Here is a 23,958-nt window from a genome sequence, read left to right on the forward strand (position 1 = left end):
AGCCAATTCTCTGTCCTGGGAAGCTGCCCCATACATTTATGGGTGCTCAGCAGCCCTCCTGGCCTCTACTTATTAGATGCCTGTGCTGTGCCCCAGTTGTGAAAGCCAAAAATGTTTTGAGGTACTGACAAATGTTCCCTGAGAGACAAAAGCTTTCCCTGGCTACAGATCATTTCAGAATCCAAGCCTGGTGGTGGGGATGAAATCTGTTCTTTCCCAACCAGCAACAGAGAGCTATGAAATGCGATATTAACATGATGGGACTGCTCTTCTGACCACTGGTACCTCTCCTGCCCATTGTGTTCTCAAGAAAGAATGACCATAAACAGTTTAGATGGGGCCATTTTACAGAAAATTGAGAACACAGAATGAGCAATCAGTTTGGGAAATAGTTCCTTTGTGTTTTAAAGAAAAGGACAGTCACCTGAGAGTCATGCAGTTACTTGTAAAAAAGCAGGTGTGTCCAGGAGACTGTGTAGTGTAATGGGAAAACAAAAAAACAGAAAAACAAAACCCGGCAATAACAAATGAGAAATTAATGCTGGCTTTGGCTACTGACATCCAAGATTCCACAGGAGAACTCTTCTTCCTCCTTAAACAAGGGCGCTGTCCTTCGACTCCTAGGGTATGAAGAAAGTACGGATTTGTTTATCTAGTGAGCAGACCATTGATGCTTATTTTTTGCAAAGGGTGAGCTGGATTTGAACCAACATCGTGGAAGAATCAGGGAAGTGGAGATTTAGAGTAGAGGAGGATAAAATACAAAACGGGATGCTGTGGTTTAAATGAGGGTGAAGGGTTTTGAGTAGAAGAAAAGTCGGAAAGTACAAGGTAGAGTGACAGAGAAGCCATGCAGCTTTACCCCTACCCCTGTGTGTGTGTGTGTGTGTATGTGTGTGTGTGTGTGTGTGTGTGTGTGTGTGTGTGTGTGTGTAGGGTGGCAGGGGAACGGAGGGGTGGAAAAAAGGACAGGGACAGAGATTGCTTGTAGTTGGGCGGTCAGAATGCTAAGCACATTATAGCTGACAAGCTACCCAACATCTCCGTAGTTCTTCGGGGAGGAAGAGGATTCACTGAGAACACTCTCTCATCAAATATGAAAGCCACTGTCGCAGGTGGCTGCAGACAGCAGGCATTGGGCATTCTTGGATGCCTACTGGAACGCTCACCAGAGCCTGTGATGGATTCAACTGCATTACCTTATTGTGCAGATACACTGGTCAAAGCAGTCTGAAAGGAACCTATGTCATGATTCATTGTCCATAGAGGTGAAGTGGCATGAAAGATTCTGGAATTCAATAGCACAACAGCCAAGGCAGGGCACGTCTAGTTGTGTTATGAATGTCTGAAGGGTTTTCAGCCATTTTGGGTTCGACAAAAGAGCAAGTTCAGTTCCAGAGGCACTCTTACCCCTGCTTTCTAAATGCTGTGCTTATTTGAAAGGAAATTCAATCCATGTGTTTTTGATTAATTTTACTTAAATCATCAAAATATTATTTCTTAAGAGTTGTTTGATGTCTAAGAAGTATTTAAACCTTTTGAATAACTTGAAAAATACACATTTCCCCCTTCTTTTAAAACAGGAAATCACTTCTTAGAGAGTTCAAGTGGGTTTGGACACAAATAGGATTCAGAATTGGAATCCTGACCCTGGAAGATTAGGGAGAGTTTAAGAACTGCCAAGCTAGACTCTTTCCACCCCCAAATCAGGCCCTCTGTTTCTGTGCTGTCAGGGAAATACTCGAACATGATCTAACCAAGTACAATGTGTTATATTCCACCTCTGGCCCCACCTCTAAAGCCTCAGTGAACTTTGATGCACCCACCCTCCCGTGGCATTGACCTTCATTGCAAGTAAGGTCACCAGGTTTTCTACCGCTTTCCATTTGTCTCCCTCTCTGGCTTTGCGCTGTGTCTACCTCCCAAGGCTTTCTTTGCTGCACACCCCCGGATCTTAGCATTTGTCATCATCCGTCATCCTCTGTCCATCTGTCAAGTGTGTATGTTGATGCCCTTGAATTTTTATTAAAATACCTACTAAGTCGAAACCATTCCCCTTTCACTACAGAACCTTTGCTGACAGATATCAAAATCCACAGATCCTTTAGACAGCATCTCAGGGCTCTCTGATCTCCTTGACCTTATTTTTACCTTCTCATACATTCCAGTCACAGCTGGCCAGAGGAAGAGCCATCTTCAGAGTGGCTTGGTCAGTAAATGAAGCAAAATAGATATTTCCCGGTGAGATACTTTTGGTCGTCTTCCATCTATTCATTGAGAGGCAGCCTCTCTCACCACCGTTGTGATTCCCTCTGCCCGCGGGATCACTCTTTCCTGAGTTCCTACTCACCCCTCAGAACCGGTGTGCAGTCTTATGCTGCTGTGTACATGTTGCATGACAGTATTCACGAGGAGACATGAGCCAAAATCTGCTCGCTTTATGTAGGGAGTCAATGACAAATCAAAGTAGGGCCCAACTTGGTGAGCTAGGCTGTGGGGTCACTTATTGGAATACGGGTGAGGAGCTCCTTACAGGAGCAGAAATGACTCAAAGACAGTTGAATCACCAAAAGTCCATCCCAGCATGAGTGGCAGTTCGTGACAGATGGATTCCTGAAGCATGGCGCACAACCTATACACATCTCAACAGGTCGAAGAGTATTCTTTCTAGGCACCTCAGTTGATTGGACTCTCTTCTAGCAGTTCAGCTTGTCTGACAGTGGTTTCCATCAGTCTTTCTTGCTTTTATACAGTTAGGCATGGAAGGGTCTAGTGAATCTCAATTTCAGGTACTTCCTGAATCTCTGAGTTCTTGGCTTCCTAAGCTTAAATAGTTTCTCCTCAGGAAGTAGAGTATTTGACTTCTCCTTCTTCTATCCTGTGTCTTAACAAACTTCCTTGTAAGATGGAGTGTTTTATCTCTGCTTTAACATCTGGCAGGTTTATTTTCTTTCTAACATCCCATCTCTTAATAAGCTTCCTTCCCTCCAAGGTGGGAGATTTTTAATCTCAGCAGAAACTACTACTGTACAGTACAACTTTTCAGTTCATGGGGTGTTGTGACTTATTGCCTTAGCAAGTATGGAGACACAGTCAGCCTTACTGAGGTGGTTCTCCAAGTACATTCTGCGGACCACTGCATCACCTTCATCTGACTCTCTTAGCTTCTTCCCTAGATCCATTGACTCAGAACTCCCCAGAGAGAGATTCAGAATCTGGTATCTTAACCAAGAATCTCCCCAGCTGATTTAAAGGCAGGGTCAAACCTGAGAAGCATTGCGATACAATAACCAAAGTGCAGGTTTCCTTTACATCTTCTCAAAAATTGATTCATAGAAGATACTAAAATTCTAAATATGTTGACATTTGAGACAAATTCTCAATTTCATGCAAAGAATCAAAATGCTTTCAAAAGTTCATTCTGAGTTTTTCCTTCCTTCTTTCCTTCCATCCTTTCTCTTCTTTCTTTTCTTTCTTTCGCTCTGTGTAGATCCGACTGCCCTGAAACTCACTCTGTAGACCAGGCTGGCCTCAAACTCACAGAGATCTGCCTGCCTCTGCCTTCCAAGTGCTGGGATTAAAGGTGTGTGCTGCTATCACCCCATTATGAAGTCTCAAAATAAAAAAGGCGAGTATGTCTTACTGAGGATTGAATAGTTGCAAATGTATTGGTGATATGCTTGGAGTGAATGTCTTCTTCTTACCATCTTGGTCATTAAAGTTTTTTGTTATAGTTTTGAGTTCTCATACAAACATAAAGATTATTATAGAAGCACAAATAGGTGACTCTGAGTGTGTGTGCATACCTAGAGAAAGAAATTTAACTTACGTCTTTAAGTAGTGAACTTTATTTCTCTTTCCCCTACTGTCTTATTGAAATCAAATTTTATACATTTCAATTCACAGACTTCAGTGTTGTGGGGAGCCTTAACCCAGTAATGTGTTTTCCAAGCTTCCAAAAAAATTTGTGTGGTCAGGGATGAATCATACAAAGTCCCTGGCTATGGCAGATCAGACCTTGGATCAAAGCAGCAGTTGCATTGAGCCAATATGGTGGTGTTTATGCACTGGGACTCATGCATCCTTACATCCGTGGTTGTCAGCTTGTGGGCTGCAACTTTTTGGGAGCTAATCAACCTTTACAAAGGGGTTACCTAAGACCGCTGGAAAACACAGATGTTTACATTACAATTCATCTAAGTACCGCGTGATTGGCACCACTACAATTCATAACAATAGCAAAATTGCAGTTATGAAGTAGCAACAAAATACATTTTATGGTTAAGGGTCATCACAACATGACAGTTCTATGAGGAACTGTATTAAAGGGTCTCAGCCTTCGGAATGTTGAGAATCACTGTCTTATAGAAAACAATCTACAGTTTCCATGGTAACAGCTAATGACCCTAAGTTTATTTTACTTATTATTATTTCTTTTGAGTCAAGGTCTGGTCACTATGTAGCCCAGGCTGGCTCAAAGCCATGGTTGTCTTTTGTCTAAGGATAGTGCTGAGATGACGGGTGTGCTCCACACATTATGCTGTATAATTAAAGGTGACAGATTCGTTTAGAGTTGAGGGGAAGTTTTCTGCTGTGAAGCTGGGTTTGAATCTCAGGTCTCCTTCTCTATCTTACCACTTGCCTCATGTTATTTTGCCCATTTGAAGGAGAGTCCTAATTTCTCTTCCCTGCAGGCTTGCTGAAATATGTTTGATAATGCATGTGAAATACATGGCCCAAGTTATATAGATGCTCAATAAATTATTATTGTCAGTGGCTACAGTTACTGTTTGTAATTCCTTTATTTTTAATTGCAAAAATAGAACTAAAATGAGGGCATTCATCCCTGTCCTTCCACACCCCCTGCCCCCGGAGTTCTGCTCCTAACTGTTTTCCTTTTATAGCAACTATACTGCATTTACCTTTTCAGCATGGGACAACCCCATCTCTCCTCTATTCGTTCAAAGCTGCACATCCTGAGCTTCTGGAAAGCAGGTGTGTACATTATCATGTAGCCAGGAATCAGGTCGATCTGGACTTTTCCTCTTTCATCCCATGACTATTTCCAGGATGTTTATTCTCTGCCAGGCTCTCTAGAGACACAAATGTGCATGGCATACAGAGAGCTGGGGAGAAAACTTGCTGTGATTAGAATCATCCCATTGTCCCATTTTCTCTTCCAGAAATCTAGTCTCAGGAGTTGCTAAAGTAGGTATACGCTGATGTAGTGAGACTTTCCAGGCAGGACACTTCCTCCAGATGTTCACAGCATTCCCTGTGTTTATTTTCTCTCCCAGAGTTTGTGCTTGGTCAAGTCATTGGGTTTTATTCTGTGATGGAGGGGAATGTGTTACAGTCTCCCCTGCAACATGCTCTGAACTTATGGGTAAGAACCAACTTATCAGATCAGCAAAACTACTCTCAGCAAAGATTAAAGAGAAGACAATAAACTCAAAAAAGTTGTGTAGCTTGGAAAGATGCCTTCTAGAGAGAAGAGCGGGGACAAAGTCAGCCGGCTAGGGTAGATAGGCTCAGTTAGTGGGGTCAATGGACACTTCCATGATGGCTCCCCTAGTGTTTGATTCCTCATAGCCCACTCTCTGTAGTGTCTCCTTCCCATATATAACATAATAACATGCAATAATTGTGTTATTGTGCAAACAAAAAGGCACTGTGGGAGTGACTTCCGTTGCTAGGTTATAGAAGACACTGCGTTACTCACTCTAGAAAGGCCTTAGTCTCAGACTTTCTGCAGAAGAGAGTTGCCATGTTGTGTGGATACACGCACAGCTCCATGGAGAGTTTCTCCTGGTGATGCAGCTGAGGCCAGTTACAAGCAGCATTATGTGTACGACTCATGTGTGAGTGACCTACGCATTTTCTATGTAAGTGACCCATGTGTGAATGACCCATGTTGAAAGTGAATTTTCCAGCCCCAAGGAAGCCATCAGATGATTTTAACTCCAACATGTGTGCTCACGTGCTCGCGTGCGCATGCACGCGCGCACACACACACCACACAATATTACATTATATATAAAAATAAAATTATAGATGTATAATTTTCATTAAACAATTGAGGCAGGGTCTTGCTATTTAACTCAAGCTAGCTTTGAACTCATTATTAAACCAAGACTCACCTCAGACTTGAAGCAATCCCCTTACTCCAGACCCTGTGTATAGGGATCACAAGTGTGTATCACTGTGATCTCAGATTCTAGCAGACGTCTTAGTCCCAGGCAGAACCAACAACCTCCAAATTCCTGGCCAGCAGAAACTCCGTGAAACGATAAGAATTTATTATCTTCAATCATATGGTTTGGGGTAGATACTGTGAATAACAGAGGCCCGCAAGAGGTTTGAGTCTTAGAAGAAAAGTGCAAAAGTGAGGAAGGTGGTTGTAGTAGTTTAGCCGCAGCAAGGACGAACTACACCATACAGCAAACCCAGAATGGAAGTTTACTGATAGGGTGTGGAAAGGGGGTGGTTCATGGAGGCCTGCCTTGGCGAGGGAAGAGGGAGAGGGGGAGAGGGGAGAGAAAAAGGAGAGGGAAAAGGGAAAGAGGAGGGTGAGAGCGGGGTTGGGAGGCAGAGCTCACTTTTAAAGAGGCTTATCACGTGCACATAGATTATGCAGTGACATAATTGGCCCATAGATTACGCAGTGACATAATCGGTCTCTAGGACCCTGGGCTGACTAAGTATTTGCCTGAATACTGACAACGCATGCGTGACCATAAGACCCTGGGGCTGACTAGATGATGCTAACAGTGGTTCTGAAAGGGAACCTAAAGACAGATACTTTCTTTACATTGTTTCCCATAACCAGCATTGTTTATTCTTTATAAAGGGTACCAGGCCAGGGGAAAATGATGGTTTTAGCTGTGGTGGCTCATGTTTTTAATCCCAGCACTCGGGAGGCAGAAGCAGGCAGATCTCTGTGAGTTCGAGGGCATCCTGGTCTACAAGATCTAGTTCCAGGACAGGTTCCAAAAGCTACAGAGAAACCCTGTCTCAAAAAAAACAAAACCAAAACAAACAAGCAAAAAAGACATAGAAATGAATCTGTCTTTCAATACCATGTGAATTTTTTTTGACAAGGTTTCAAGAGATCCAGACTGGCCTCAGATTATCCATGTAGTCAGGGTTGATTGTGAACTTCTCTGCTCCTCTTGCTGGTATTACAGACATGTGCCTCCATGCCCAGTTTACGTGTTGCTGGGATCAAAACCACCACTACATGCATGCTAGGTAATCATTCTCTTAACTGAACTATATCTCTAACAGCACTATTCGAATTTTGAAAACTGCTTTTTATTTAATTATTTTGTGTGTGCATGTGGAGGGGCATGTGGAGGTCAAAGGACAATTGACTGAGTTGCTTTTTGACTTTTACCAAGTAGGTCTTGGAGATGGAACTTAGACTGTCAGGTTGGCAGTAGATGCCTTTATTCACTGAGATATCTCTCTAACCCCTATGTGAAATTAAAAAAAATTAGACTTATTTGTTTATGTATTCATTTATTTATGTATGCAAGTGCATGAATGTCACAAGGGTCAGAGAACAACCCGTGGGAGTCTGTTCTTTTCTGCCATCATGTGGGGCCAGGGACTGAACTCAGGCCAACAGTCTGAACTCAGGTCCACAATCTCAGCAGAAGTATCTTATTTTTTTATTTATTATTTTTTGCATGAGTACCTGCTAGATTTCATCACAGTAGGACATTTTAATATAGGCAGTAGAGAGCTCAGGAAATCCTTTCATCTTTTTTTTTTCCTGTGCCAAACACAATGAACTGGCTGAGACCACCTCATTTTCTGATGATCAATATGTCAATGAAAGAAGCAACTTCAAGACTTGGCAAAATGCTCTAGTAGATAAGCCCACAGCCAGGCACATACCCAGGCACATACAGGCAGCACTGAGCGAACTCAGTGGGTTAAAGAAAAAGAAAGAGCACGTGAAGTTGAGAGCGGAAGTGGTGGAGGGGATGGGGGAAGAACTGGAGGGACGAGTATGGGAGGGTAGGCTTGATGGAAATATAACATATGCATACATACAGTTTTCTAACAATAAAGACAAGCCTCAGATTTATTGAAATAAAAAGGATTCTTTCTAGCATTGTCTCTAATTTCATTTGAGACTATGAGTAACTTTTTTTGTTTTTATCCTCTGAGAAGAATTGGCATGAGCATTTCGATAAGAAGAGTTTGCATCAGAGATTTAAGGAAAGGAAAAGGTCCAAATGCTTTGTGTGTGTGTGTGTGTGTGTGTGTGTGTGTGTGTGTGTGTGTGTGAGCACTCCGTCACTGTGTGGATTCACACGGGGTGGGGGGAGGGAGGAGTCGTGATTCATACCACTGTGCACATGCTTTTCTGACGAGTTTTGTTCACAAACCTGGGTCCACTTACATAACAAAAACATTAAAACGGTATTTTAAACTGCGTCTCTTTATTAATCATGTATTTGCTCTTGTAAATAATACACGCAAGTACATCCTTGTTACGTCAGTTGGGAAGCAGTGATTAACTAGCTGTTTAGCTATGAGGACGGAGCAGGAACTGTCTTGCGATTTTATATGTACTTCTTGAAAAGCTGTGTATTTTTGTCTAATTTGGTTTGGGCAAATATTTTACAACTTAGAATCTCTTTAACTGTTGTTTTAATTTTCATGGTCCTTTCTATCTCTCTTTACCCTGAATAGCAGTTTTTAGGGCACTGCAGTCTGTCCCTCAATAGTCTTTTGAAGGAATGGTGTATTTATTTGAAAGAAATATACTTTGTTATTTCAAAGACCCTTTGATATCAGTAAAGATAATTTTGCTCTAGCTTGGCCTTCAGCTCAATTCTTTTCCTTCTTTGTTTCTATTGGAATGAGGTAATCCTGGCTTGTGAAACCTTTTGTGATGGAAATGGATATGACCACACAGACAGCATAATATTTACCAGGAATAAGAGAAGGTCAGATCGCTATAGTGCTGCTCAACACTGGAGAGAAAAACGCCACTCAGCACACTCATTATTGCCTTGAGTCTCCAAAATAGAGTGTGCACACATAAATTGCAAACCAGGATCGAATGAAGAAACTAGTAGGATGTACAAACCAGGGAAATGGTCTGGACTTGAGGAACCCAAACTCATCGACCAGGCACAATGTGACGCAAGAGTTATATGTGCCTGACTATGCTCAGCATCTGAGTAGTGCAGCATGTAAGAACAGTACCTAGCTCTGTGCTTGGTTGTAGCTTAGACTCTTGAATAGGGATCAGCAACAGTTTGGTTTTCTGTAAAGGTCCAAAGAGCAATGTTTGAAATCTGGAGGCTGTAAGATCTCTGTTACAGCTACTCAACTTTGCAATAATATCAGATTTTTTTTTCTTGAGGCTGTCATGTAGCCCAGGCTGGCTTTGAACTTGCTATATTTCTGAGGATATACCATGAACTTCTGATCTTCTTTTCTGGATCTCCTGAATGCTGTCATTACAGGTGTGCACTGCCCCACCCAGGACTAGGGATATGTAGTGCAGGATTGGAACCTCAGGCTCTGGGCCTGCTAAGCAAGCGTGCAGCCATCTGAGCAATACTCCAAGCCTGCCTTACTAATAAAAAACAGCCATAGACAATATGGAGATGCATTGGTAAGGTTGTGTTTCAATACAACTGTGCTCATTGAAGCAGGCAACAGACCAGCATTGGCTTGTAGGCTGTGACTTGATGACTCTACTTCACAATGTGTAATGTTTCTTAGTTTTTCATTTATATATTCACAATGGCTTTGAAAAGCAATCTATAAAAACCCATGCAACCTTGAATCTTACCAATGCCTATGACGAGAACACAAAACACAGGGTACTGCAGGGATTTGGGTTGAAGTGAAGTCATTTCTGTATTAGAGTAGAGTCAGTACACATTTACTGGTTCCAGGGAATCATTTGCAGGCAAAGCCAGTGTCTGTGGACCGGTTTTCATTTTCCTGACTATTACTCACAATTTTAGTGACTAATTACACATAGCCTGTATAAATGTCCTCTGTACTGACATTGACCATTCAGATCAAGTAGCCCTTCTGCTCCTACAGTGATCATTCTGGAAAGATTATACTCAGTTTCTGCAGGATGATATGTTTCATAGGAACCTTTCAAAGATAAATAGGAAAATAAATCAATAACATCTTAGTTTGTGTTTAAGTCATTTCAATTAGTACCTACAGTTTAATGATATCTAGGGAAGTTTGTGTTGCATTTGTTTAAAAACATTCATACTTTAGCATATGCTTAAAGCATGTGAAAAATATAAGTGTATGTATTATTAGATGAGAAAATATAAAAATTAAACATAAATATAAAATATATAAATAAAATTATGAGCTAAAGTAATTATAAACTAGTACAAAAAGTAAAAGCTTTAGAAAATATGACACAAAGAGTCATTGTGTCCCATATAGTTTCCAAAAATTGGGTGAAAAATGTCCTAGCATGCAAAATATTCAGCTCATTTTTAATCCTCCATTGTAGTATACATGAACGTGTTCCTCTCACCAATCAGTTTTGAAATGAATTTCTTAATGTATCTTTACAGAGCTGAGAAACTGTCCCTGCAATATCCCTGAGATAATATCAGACAGAATGGAACTTAGTGCTGCCTCACGATTGACTGGAAGAACACCGAACCCAGCCAGCCACAGGGAAAGAAAACCTAAAGGTAGAGTAGGAAGGACAGCGAGACTGTGACGATGGCTCCACCTGGCCCAGGAATTGAAACTTGCCTGTCAAAATGATTGACACATTGAATCGTGTATATATAAATGACTTGAAAGTCGAAATAAAACTATCCAGGAGACAAAGGTCATTAACAGGAGGGGTCGAGGGTGAGGAAACGGAAGGTAGGGGACACATGGAAGAAAATCCTTAGTAGGGATATGGAAGACCATTTGAAAGGATAACTTGAAAAGGTTCCAGGACGTTTAGAGAGAACCATTCAAAGTGTGGAACAGTTCTAGGCACAGGGAAGAGGCACTGAGTCTTAGGAAGCAAGGAGACTAGCTGAGGCTGCTGGGAATTCAGACCATGAAAGTGATGGCAGTCAAGACAGCCTCTGTGTGCATTTATTCATAGCTGTGGACGAGGACATCAAAAATAGATTTGCTAACATGGACAATGGAAAGCTCAGGAGGCCTCAGCCCAACACAGGGAACTACAGGCAACTGAGCAATGTGAGAGTAGGAGAAAATAGTCTTCCCTGGGAAGAGCACACCATTGCTTATCCAGTACCAAATGGTCAGCCCTGAAAGCACATACATCCTGAGCAGTTATATTCATGTAATCAGGAACACATATGTGTGTTCATATACATATATGCATATAACAACAATCAATGAAACAATGAGGTCATGAATTTGAAAGAGAGCTAGGAGGGATATACTGGAGAGTTTGGAGGGAGAGAGGGGGAAATATTATAATATCAAAAAATAAAGTAAATAGTTAAAAAATTCATAGCAGTTCAGTTTTATTCCTAAAGGACACTTGGGGTTACACAGAGAAGTGTGCCTATAAGGAGAAGGAATAAGTTTTATTTTTATCTGGTTTGCAACAAAACTGCCCTACCTGTGATTTGCGGGACGTTATTTTTCCTTTTGCTTGTGTCTTTGCTGAATGGGCCCTTGACTGTGAGTCACGGCTTGATATTACCCCCTGGAGCACGGGAAAGGTGTTATTCTTTTGCTACTTCCCTTAGGAAGAGCTTAGATGGGGAGTTTGAAGCAGCTGACATTAGGGAAGAGAGCCCTCCTTCCAAAGCGCGGAAGATTGAAAGTGAAGGCATATATCCCTCAGTAAAAGTGAAACCAGACATTTCATTACAGCCCACAGAGAAGAAAATACTCAATAGTGTATCAACTGGGAAAAAAAAACTAGCAGCAACTTCCATACAATGATTTCTTTGGTCATTTATTGCAACATATAATGTAATGTACTTTAATGTAATTTCTATCTTTTTTTTTTTAACAGAGTTGATTCACTTTTATTTTTCTTGTATAAAAACCCTTATGTGGTAGCCACAGATGGAGCCTGGGTCCTCTGAACAGAGATTCTGGTGTGGGTTTTTCACTAGATGGTCAGTGAATTCCTGATAAGGAGACTTGGTGAACACAGTCTCTTTCCAGAGGTCGGGGGTCAGGTAGCTGTAGGTCTTAGAGATGGCATCAAAGGTGGCCTTGGCAAAGTTGCCCAGGGTGGCAGTGCAGTCCCTGGCTGATGTGTAGCAGTCATAATGCCAGCCATCATCAGTAGCTTCTTGGGCACAGGAGCGGAGACTATGCCAGTGCCTCTGGGGTCAGGAATGAGACGCACCAGCACAGAACCACAGCGGCCTGTCACTTTGCAAGGCACAGTGTGGGGCTTGCCAATCTTGTTCCCCCAGTAGCCTCTCCGCACAGGGACAATGGAAAGCTTGGCCAAGATGATGGCCCCTCGGATGGCAGTGGCTACCTCCTTGGAGCATTTAACACCGAGACCTACGTGACCATTGTAGTCCCCAATAGCGACGAAAGCCTTGAACCTGGTCCGCTGGCCTGCCCTAGTCTGCTTCTGCACGGCGTGATCTTCAGAACCTCATCCTTTAGGGTTGCTCCCAGGAAAAAGTCAATGAACTCGGACTCCTTAATGGGCAGGGAGAACAGGTAAATCTCCTCTAGGGACTTGATTTTCATGTCCTTAACCAGGCGGCCCAGCTTGGTGACGGGAATCCACTCCCTGTCTTCAGCTTTACCTCCGCAAGCCCCATGGCCGCGGCCCCTCAGACCACTACCGAATCCTCCGTGGAAGCCGCCACGGTCTCCTAATCCTGGGCCCCCGGGTCCTCCAGGCCCTCCTGCTGCACCGGTGTCGCCATTGGTGTTTTTCAAAAGAAGAAGAAGTTAATTTCTATCTTTTTTTGAGACATGTTCTCTTTATGTAGCTCTTGGTAGCTGAATTCTAGGCTACCCAGAGCTACATAAAGAAAACCTGTCTCAAAAAAAAAGTATTTTTAAGGTGCTAAACCAGTCCCCAAGACTGGTTTACAAGTAAAATTTGAACTCCACTAAATACCAGTAGGTATCGATATCTTTTTGCACAAGATATAAACTTCATATAGAAACAGAAAGGGCCTAGAAAACCTAAAACAGTCTTGAGAAAGAGAAATAAACTTGGGATACTTACATGATTGGATGTCAAGAGTTGATTAGAGAGCTACAACAACCAAGGGAGTTCTAAATGAGGAAAAGGTACCCAGGCATGTTGATGGACTAGGCGGAAGGATCCAGACACAGGCTCACACATGTATGCCCGACAGACTTTCAGACTAAGTGCCAAGAGGAGCCAACTGGGGGAAAGCTGTCATCTGAATAAATGGTGTTGGAGCTACTGAATATTTGCTGATAAGTAATGTATCATCATCATCATCATCATCATCATCATCATCATCATCATTGTTGTGTTTATGTGTGTGTGTAGACCAGAAGCCCATGTCCAATGTCTTCTTTGATTGTTCTTTATTTTACTTTCTGACAAAACAAGCCTTCTCTCTAAAGCTGGAGTTCACCGATTTGGTTAGATTGTCTCATCACCCATTCGTACTACTGAGACCCCAGATGCACACTGCTCTGCTCAGCCCTGAATATATGCGTATAAAGAAATGAACCTCTCCTTTTATGACACTTCCATCCATCCACCTGTCTATCTGCCTGTCTATCGTCTCACTCAAAATGAGTCACAAAACCTAAATATGAGCTAAAAATAGAAACTGTTAACCATTATGCCGAGAAGCCTTTCAGGTATTGAGCATCTAGAGACCAGGGACTCACACCTTTATCCGCATCTCCTGAAAACACCTACTGAGAAGGTTCCAAGAATACTAGAACTCTCTAGGGCCTTGTTCTGCAGCTCTGAACATGCTGCTGAGAGGGGCTAGATTTGTTCTCTTGTGTTACAGAGTTCCCAATATAGTCCCTCAGGGTTTGGAGCCTTCATGATGTATGGGTATGGGATGGGGTGCTTTATTGGCACCCCCACACTGGAATCTTCTTGGTGGCCCTTCCCCTTGGTATTGGGTAATAGTATTTCATAATGGAAAGAATGGGATGCTCCATCTTCAGGCTTAATTTGGCATCTCAGTTTGTGGTAGATCCCACTCAAGGTGAAATCCAGTGATGCCTCACTCTCTGGCCACCCATGATGAAACCCCGTGGAAACATTGCGAATCATAGTGCTGAGGTTTATCAGTGAAAGGGTGACCCAGCCCTTGGTGAGACCTCCTCCAACAGGGACGGGCACTTAACTCATCGTGAGCAAGTAAAATATTTATTTTTTAAGCATGCACAGGAAGGACATGATACTCTTTCTGTAAGAGGGGCAGGTTTCCTTCATTTCCTGTTCTCTGAATTAGAGGCCACCAAGTTCTTGGGAGAAACACTGCCACTGAGACCTGGACGTTTCCTCTTGTTTTCTCCATATGGAGTTATGTATTTGTTAAGCCCTATCAACACTCTCATTTAAGACCATCTGAAGTATTGCTTGGTGGACCCAGGATTAGAGCTAGATCTAGCTGGGACTTTGTGGACAACTTGCTATTTAATGAGAGGGGGGGGGGGAGGGAGGGAGGGAGGAAGGGAGAGAGAGAGGGAGAGAGAGCACTCTCTGCAAGAGTAGAGTTGTGGTCTTAGTGCATGTTAGGAAAGAATTGGAGTTAAAGGGTCACTTTGGTTATGAAAACACAAAGAAATACTTTGAATATGTATCGACTTCAAACTCATATCTTCTTCATACAAATCTAAATGACATTCAGTTTTTCATGGTAGATTTTTTTAGTCTTTTCTATTGTGATTTATACATAAAATGGTTTGTTCTAGTGTGGTGACTTTATTGTTAATGGTTTTTAAGCTTTCTTATGTAAGTATACATATAATTTATTGTTCTCCTATACTTTATATCCTGACTGAAGCTTCCCCTCCCTCCCATACCTCCCACCTCTCCTCTCCTTCCCATTCACTCCTCTGTTTCCCTTCAGGAAAGAGTAGGTATCCCAGGGATATCAACCAAACATGGCGTAACAAATTACAATAGGACTAGGCACAAATCCTCGTCTCAAGACTGGACTAGGCAACCCAATAGAAGGAGAAGGATTCCCCAAAACAGGCAAGAGTCAGAGACAGCCCCAGCCCTACTGTTAGGTGTTCCACAAGAACACCAAACTACACACCATAACATAAAAGCAGAGGACCTAGCTCAGACTCACACAGGCTTCAGTCTCTGTGAGTCCCTATGAACCCTATTTGGTTGATTGTGTGGACATGTTTTCTAGGTATCTGAAACCCCTCTGGCTCCTACAATTCTTCCTTCCCATCTTCTGAGGGGTTCCCTGAGCTCTGCTTAATGTTTGACTATGGGTCTCTGTATTTTTATTGATATCTTTTCTTTCACAGTACATTAGTAGAATTCTGCCTGATAAGTAGCCCTTTAAATGTTATCTTAATTAGTGTGTGTGTGTGTGTGTGTGTGTGTGTGTGTGTGTGTGTGTGATTGTGAGAGTTGTTCCTCTTATTACATGTGGGTTCTAAGAACTGAATTCAGGTTAGCAAAGAAAGTCTTTACCACTGAACTATATTCCCCTCCCCATAAGTCACCTTTGATTCTAGTCAAAACTATTTAAAAGTTCACAAGATTTCATACAGAAGAGGACCCGCTTCAGGACCCAGAGAACCCTGAGCATTTCCCTGTCACACCTCAGAACAGGGCTTCTCCCATTCCACAAACTTAGTGGTTACATATGGCTGCCATTTAAGCAAGAGTGGTGGTTATTATATTGTTATAGTCATTGTTTTGTTATATTAGACATGTGTATGTTTATGTATGTTGGCTTACTTGTTTTTTTAAAAACTTCTTTCAAGAGACTTCTTAAAAATCCACTCCTCTGTATCTCTTCTTGCTACTTAGTGGTCTAGATGCTTTGACAGAAGCAAGCTCATTGGCTCAATGACCATGAGAACTTTTCTACCAATTTCAGGATAGTTATGGGTGGAGTTAGCTTTTCATTTCAACTACAAGAATGTCAACATATTTTGTAACATGCTCTCATTTTACCAAGGATTTGTAACCATATCTAACTAGAGCAGGTTTCCTAATAGTGAGGTTGACACTCATTTCTTATTAGCTTCTCACTGGGTCATGTACAAAACAGAAATTTAAAAAAAAACCAAGCAGATGAAAGGGCTGGAATATTTCCTATGGCAAAAAAAGATTCATAGCCATTTCTTGTGTGAATTTCAAAGAATGACAATTTTTTGTGGGCTCTTCTCAGTGTTAAAGCTTCTTATATGCTGTAATTGAAATAATTGTTGTTCAGAAATCAATCTATGGTCACAGGCTCCAGTATGAACAGGTACTAGTCCATCTGAAGTTGGCAGTGGCTTCATTGAACTCAGCTTGTCCTCAGTATAAGAGTTTCACAAAAATCACAGTGCAAGGCATGAGATAACTTCTCTGTGGGTTATTGATCAGTTAAATTCCAGAGGTTGCCAAGAAAGCAAATACCATTGCCACCGCCTCTGGTTACCCACCATTGCTACCTCAGAAGACTCTGTTTCTGAAGACACCGTATCCTTTGGCTGTAGGCTATAGAGAAATAAATCTCAAACTAATAAAGAAGGTAGTAGCTACCTTTCATAGTGCTGTAACACTATGGTGTTACATATGGTGTAACAGCATGACTGTTGCAGGGTAATTAACCACATTCTGGTTTGGTCTGAGGCCTGGGCCACAGGAGGGAATTTTATGCCTGTCACTGTAACTCTGGTCAAAGCCCCATAGCTAGGGGATGATGTGGGATTCCCTTTTGTAGAATGTGTTGCTTTAATTGGTTAATGGATGAAGAGGCTTCCTGGGCCTATTACAGGGTAGAACAGAGCTAGGTGGGGAAAACTAAACTGAATGCTGGGAGAAAGAAGGTGGAGTCAGTGAGATGCCATGTTGCCGCCACCGGAGGAAACAGATGGTGGAACCTTGCTGATAGGCCACAACCTCATGGTGATGCACAGATTAATTTGAGATGTAAGAGTTAGCTAGAAATATGCATAATCTAATAGGTCAAGTAGTGTTGTAATTAATATAGCTTCTGAGAGATTATTTGAGTCTGAACTCAATGAAATGAACGAGCAGCCTCTGCCCACAACGTAGGTCATAGGCCTTAGGATAAAATTTGCTGCTGCTATTTTTCTAAAGGGGCAGTTTGACAAATCGTCTTCTAGATATTTATCATGATACCCATAGACTGGGACTACTCTCAGCCCTGGTCAAAGAATCTTCATGAGCCTCAGTGCCGAGAAGACACTGAGTGCTGCTAGGCAGGACATTTTCACCAACCCCCCACTTCCTACCGAGGTTCAGGAAACATCAAGGAAGAGGAGGCAGAAAGAATGTGAGACCGAGAGGATGGGGAGGAGTGTGCTGTGAGCTGCTGACTCCAGACGCCGCATGGCTGCTGTAATTATGACCTCAGAGCAACTGGGGTTTCCTGACAAAGATGAAGATGATGACAGCTTCTGAGTAGATGGGGGAGACAAGCTCCAGGCTTCACTCTTTACTGAGGTGCTACTGACAGTTGATAGCTGGCTGCTGGCATAAGGAAAACCATTCTTTGGGGATATAACCACTGTGCAATTCCTATGCTCCAGTGTTTGGTCCCATGTCTATGCACATATGGACAGAACTAATTGAACTTAGTGGGTTATCGATAAACATGAAATGAAGATGGGGAAATGCCAAGGAGTGTTGGAGGAGGAAAATGGGGGGGTGTCAAACATCGTCATATTTCATGTATGTATGAAATTCTCAATGATAAAAGTTATAATTGAAAAATGGATAGTCTATTTTAATTAATTGAAAAAGTTACTAGAAGGTTTTAAAATCATTCTAAATGTGGATATTTTGTGTTAATAATAACAAATTGAAGAATTGAGCAATATACAGTTGACCATAAAAAATCAGAGTTTTACTTTGTTTAGTTTGGGCTATTGTCACAAAGTATCATTGACCTAATCCTTCCCCACAGTTCTGACTTAATAGCAAGATGCTGAAGAATTTGGGTGGAAAGTATCTCATCCGGACTGCAAATAAGAGCTGTGTAACCCAGTTTCCCATTGCTGTGACAAAATACCAGGCATAAATAGTGTGCACGCAGGAAGAAGGCAGTACTGGCTCTCTGTGTCGGAGGATTTCAGCCCAGGCCATCTGGCGTGGTTGTCTTGGGTCTTCGACAGCATAGAATTCTATGACAAGGAGCGCATGGTGGAGACAGCTTACTACATCATGGCTAGGCAACCAGCAGTGAGGAAGGAAGAAGATGGGATTTTTAACAGTTCCTTCAAGAGCAAGGCCTCAGTGCTTTAACTTTTGCCCATGAGGCCCCATAGTCTAGAAGTTCTCTCGCTTATCAGTAAAGCCAAAAGCTGGCAGTGAAGTGTTTAGTTCCTAGGCTTCTGGGAGAACTTTGACATCGAAATCATACTAATTTCTTTCTGTGTTCTCATGGTGGAGAGGCAGATGCCTCTGGTGCATTTTCTTCCTTCCTTCCTTCCTTCCTTCCTTCCTTCCTTCCTTCCTTCCTTCCTTCCTTCCTTTCTTTCTTTCTTTTAACAAAAGCATTAATACCATTAAGGAGGTTCCGATCTATGACTTCATCCAAAGCTAGCTACCCACCAAAGACCCCATAGCTAAGTTTAACCACACTGATAATTAAGACATTGACACGTGAGTGTAGAGTGCTGTGGGCTTCATTCCTCAGCGTACTCTTTTGTTAATTATTAGTATTTTCCCTTCATATATCTACATGGACTGTGTGTATGCCTATTACCCAAATATGTCAGAAGAAGGCATTGCCTCTCCCGAAACTGGAGTTACAGATGATTTTGAACCACAATATGGTGCTGGGAACTAAACTCAGGTCCTCTGAAAGAGCAACAAGTGCTCCGAGTAGCTGAGCCATCTCTCCAGCCCTGATAATTCTTAAGAAGAAACACACGCACACACACGCACACGTGCACACACACACACACACACACACTCACTCATTGAATTTATTTTTGACAATCTTATACATATTTACAATGTATCTCATTGTGTTGTGTGTATCAATATCTCTACTCCCAACATCCTCTGCTAGTCTTTCTCGACATTCTCCAACTTTTCCCCTCCCCACTTTGTGCCATATTCTTTCTCACATTTCTTAGTCCTTGTTGAATGTGGCTTCTTTCTTTTTTTTTTCAATGACTTTACTGAGCAAAAAAGCACAGAAATCTGTGTAAGATTTCAATTTTTCTCATCATTGGTCCCCAGGAACAGAAGGCCTCATGGCTTTAAAATTTTTAGAAGAAAAGTTTCTCTCAACTGACACTTAGACATTTGTGACTAAAATCTAGCAGTCAAAAATATCTATGTCAAGCATTCCTCACAACTAAATTTATTGTGAACGCACTGAGTAGTGTATGTGTGGAGTAATATTTTAAAACTGTATCAGACACTGGGAAGACTGTGCTGTCCATGTATGTAGGTCTAAACAGACTTTACCCCGCACTTATGGACAATCTGACCTATATTTCACAACAACAACAAAGCTGGTGAAAAGTGGAAACAAAGAATACTGGATTTAAGATGTAAATATTTATGAGTGGGGGAGTTTATAGGTGCTTCCCATCTATTTACTGACTTAAAATATATGCAAGACCAATTCAGGGTTTTTTTTTTTTAATATTTTATTTCTGCCCACACTTAAAACGTCTGAGTAAACTTGTGTGGTTTTACTTTCGTAAAATGTTTACACAGCTCAGTTAAACAGTGTGCAATGTCTGGGGTTAACCTCAAAGTAGGGTACATTTTTCTAACGTGGTCTGATCTCTTGAGTAGGGCTGCACAGTAGGTGTGTTTGTGCTCCGCTGATTTACTCTAGCTGGTTCCATTGACTCTGTTGGAGTGCCAGCCCGACGCTCAGCAGATGGCTCCTTTTGCTGGATTGTGTTTATTGTCCTCATATCTTTCTCCTCTGCGTAGAAGGCCAATGTCCATGGGAAATTTGAAAACCTTTTGGGAGCGTAAAAGAGGATTTCTTTCCTTTCTTTCTAGTAGTGGAACTCAGGGAGAAAAGTAGATATTGTTCTGCAGGCCAAGCCTTACATGGACTATGGGTCTCTCTGGCTATAGATGCTAGGGAATTTGTTTGACCTGTGGCCAGTAGCTTAGGAAGCTTAGGGAGAAAAGCCCAGGTATGAGTGTTACACAGTTTTGTCCAATATTCTCAAGGAAGAGCGAGGAATTGAAAATGACTCTGGCTTTAAGGCTTCAGGAAACTCTGCTTTTTTCCCCATACAGATTTGTAACTTATCCTCTGGGGGCTCAAAGTATATGATGAAGTTACCGACTTAAAAAACTTTGTCTCTTTCTTTGTCAGAACTGTATAAATTTCCTGTTTCTTTTTATGCCTGACGTTGCTTTGACATATATAAGGGTGTATCTTTGTCTTAGGAAACGGACAAAGTGTCAGTCAGTATGAGCTGATATATCAGAATATTATAGGTAGGATGGTGCAGGCAGCAAACATTTCTTTCCTATGTTGCTTGAGGCTAAAAGTCTGATATCAGGCACCAGCATGGAGGGATTCTTTATGAAAGCATCCCCTTTCTTTGCAGATGGCAGCTTTGTATCCTCATATAGCAGAGAAGAGGGAGAAGTGAAAGGACTCTGATTACACATCTGTACCTGCGGGAACTTCAGAAACCAGGAAAGTGAAAGGGGCCAGGGGTGGTGGTGGGGGGAAGCAACAGAGACAGGAATAGCAGGGGACAAGAGATCTGATTTTGGGTAAAAGGGGTGACTTCAGTTAGCAACAAGAGAGGAAGATTTAAAAATGGAGTAAGGAGGGAGGAGCGTAAAATAATCATAAGGATGTCTGGAAAAGTCATAAGAAATCATACTAATTAATTACTTACATAAAAAACCTATAATACACATAGTTCTCTGTATAGATAAACATATGTTGTTGAAATGAATCATTTTTACTCTAGCCTGACAATGCCAAGAGCCTAAGGCTATGTAACAAAAACCTCAATACCAGACATCAGAAGCCCTCTTTTGAGTTGTTGGTTAAGGTTGTACCAGGCACTCCCCTCAAACATGCAGGCTATTGTTATTACTTTTGTTTTCCCTGCTTCCCCCCAGAAGTAGAAAGTAAGTTCTTATTACTTAATACATCATGCACTTTTGACACTGGGTTCAGAGGGCCCTGATGTGGAACTGACCTAAATGCCTCATCTCTGAGGACGAGCTTTAATGACTAGTACCGGAGGGCATCATTAAGCTTCCAAAGGATGGAGGCAACCAAAAGTCCACCCAGCTATGATGCCTATGAACCGTAACAATGATCAGCATGGTAGACTAACTCTAAGGGTGTAGTAGTGGCATGGATACCTTTGCAGTAAACAACAACTCTTTCATTGGACTTAAGGCCCACTCAGAAGAGGGATATCAAGTCTGATACCAGAAATCTAGACACTTACTCAGAACTAGTGAAGTCACAGATCTTGGAGGAGAGTTTAAAACTACCACTGAACTAAAACAATATAATCTCTAACTATAGGCTAAATACTTGTCCTTATATCAACAGATAAGTGTAGTCCAGACCCCTGATCAAGGCAATTTCTATTTGTAGCAGAAGGAGATCTTTACAGAAAACCACAACTAGTCAAAATGAGGAGTTGTGGAACTTAGTCCCAATGGATATATTCCTGCTTCTAAGGTTCAGAAAGCCAACATGTAAGGCTCAGGGAAGACTGTGAAACTGTGAAAGAGGGGACAGAAAGACTGTAAGAGCCAGAGGACCAGGGAGTTTCTGTGAGGCTATGTTTCCTTGTGGTCTCAGAAGACACACACAGATCATCTCACCAACTTGGTTACTTAAACATGAATTGAACATGGACAACAATAGATATACCAAAGTGGGTGCTATATGTACATATGCATGTAACAACAATTAATGAAAAAATAGAGGCCATGAATTTGAAGGATAATGGGGGAGGGGCATATGGAGGATTTGGAGGGAGAAAAGGGAAGGGAGAAATGATGTTACATTCTTAAAAATAAAAGCAAACAATGCCCTCCAAAAGGAGAATGGACTCTCATGTTTTTATACGTGCACAACCTCCCTAACTAATACAACTAGCTAGGGATCAAACCCCAAGACAATCTATAATATCAATATATCAAAGTTTATAGTGAATATTATTAAACTTGTACTAGAATATTTACTGTTTATATTCATTTCTTTTCTGTTGTTGGGATAAAATACTGTGAGCAAAAGCAATTTAAGAAAGGGTTTTCTTTGGCTTATGGTTCAGAGAGATGAAAATCCATCATGGAGGGGACGCAGACCATCATACTGCAGGCACAGCAGCAGGAAGATGAGAGATTATATCTCTCATCTCAAATATGAAGCAGAGAAAGTCAACTTGAAGTGGAGCCAGGTTGTGAGCTCTCAAAGTCCACTCTCAGTGATGCACTTCTTCTAGCAAGAGTGCACTTCCCCATAGCATCTCATACGGTCCCACCAACTGAGATCGCGCCTTTAAATACATGAGCCTATAGGTAAGGTTTCTCATTCAAACCACTACTCTGCTATACAAACATACTCATGATAATTGCTAAATTAAAGAGTCAGTCAAATTAGAGAACTATTTTAGCACATTTAAAGGTTGTGCATATTAGAAAAGTCTTCCTATTTGTATAAGAAAAATATCTAGAACAGCCCTATTTTACAGAAATATTTTACATAGATACAAGGTACATACATCATTTAAAGTTTTCTAGCTGTTATATTTAAAAAGGTAAAAAACCAAGTAAAATTAATTTTTAATGTTTATTTTATTAAAGTAAGTATAGTCAAAATAATGCCATGAAACATTACTATAATGTTGAAAACATTACTAATATAAAATTATGCAGTGGGATATTTTGCATTTTTGTACTTTTTTGACATTCAGAACATTTTAGAACATTTTAGATCAGAGTACATCTCAGTTTGTATTAATTTATTTTAATCATTCTGTAGTTTTGTGAGGCTAGTGCTTTTTGTACAAAGTAATGCAGAGCTAGGAAGACATGCCTAGAAATAGTAATCATACCTATGTATGGGGGCAGAATAATGAGTCCATATGTTTGTTTACTCATCATTTCTAGTTTTATAAAAAGAGTCCTGAATCACCCTTGTAATAGGATAATAAAACTATACCTAATAAAAATTATCCCCCAAAGATACTCTAGATTTTAAAGGAAAACTCCCATTCCTCTAAGGAATCTTCTATGGATAAAGATGTTGTCTATATGTCCAAAACATCTGTAATTTATGAATGGAGTTGCTCATGCTAGTACTACAGGCATTTCAGAGACTCTACAGACTTGTGTGTTTGTGGATGGGGATGGAATGTGAGGGTGTTCTGTGGATCCCGGCGCTCTCCATCGTCATCCAGACACAGTGCCTCAAGGCACAAGCACCAGAGCATTTGAATCACGGTCACTAACCCCAAGCTGTTGTTGAGTCTTGGTCCATTCCAATTTTCTTTACCAGGACAGTCTCACAGTTTTTGAAGCTCAGGAAGATTTATTGGCTCAAACACAAATGTGGGCTAGAGAGTTCTTGGATTTAGTGGTAGAGGTTAAATATGAACATCCCAGAGAATTCGGAGCCAGACTCTCATCCAAAGCAACCCTTCAGGAGTGTACTCAGATATTAGCCAAGTTAGGGTCTAGTTCAGCATTCTTATGAAATGGCACACTGGAATTATCCAGTCAGAGGGAGCTATGGAATGAATTCCACTGTGTAGTCAGAAAACTCTGAAATGTAAACAGGGGAGCTGTTGAATGGCAAGTGGAGGCACATGGAG

This window comes from Myodes glareolus, chromosome 15, assembly GCF_982192425.1.
Source record: "Myodes glareolus chromosome 15, mMyoGla1.1, whole genome shotgun sequence".
In the NCBI taxonomy this organism is placed as follows: Eukaryota; Metazoa; Chordata; class Mammalia; order Rodentia; family Cricetidae; genus Myodes; species Myodes glareolus.